Here is a 545-nt window from a genome sequence, read left to right on the forward strand (position 1 = left end):
TCAAATTATATTGCGCAGAGCCTGCTTAGTTTTTTTTTAATTGCTCGAAATTAAATGAGCTAAAAGCCCATTTTGCATAAATTTTTATTACAATCCAAAGTAAAAATTGCCGATCCAATGAAACAGAAAAAAATTAAAATTATACAACAAATATAGATCGGCAATTTTTAATTTAAATTGTAATCAAAATTTACGCAGCATAGGTTTATCTCATTTAATTTCGAAAATTAAAAAGAAAATTTTAAAATTGGTTAAGAATTAAAACGCTGGCCAAATTTTTCCGATCACTATGTGGAGGCCTTGAATATTTAATATTGTTTTTAAATGAAAATTTTTTTTTAATCAGTCTTGACAGCTGATAGCTATTAATATTTTTATAAACTTCATGAAAATAAAATTTTAATTAATTAATTCTAAAAACAAGATAATCCGAATATAATTGTTCTTTGTATATCGGATTACTTTGTGACTCTACAATTATTGTAAACAATAATGCTCAGCATTATATTTTATCATATAAATGATATATTGGTTTTAAGGAGTTT

Source organism: Atta colombica, unplaced genomic scaffold (genome assembly GCF_001594045.1).
Source record: "Atta colombica isolate Treedump-2 unplaced genomic scaffold, Acol1.0 scaffold150, whole genome shotgun sequence".
Taxonomy (NCBI): Eukaryota; Metazoa; Arthropoda; class Insecta; order Hymenoptera; family Formicidae; genus Atta; species Atta colombica.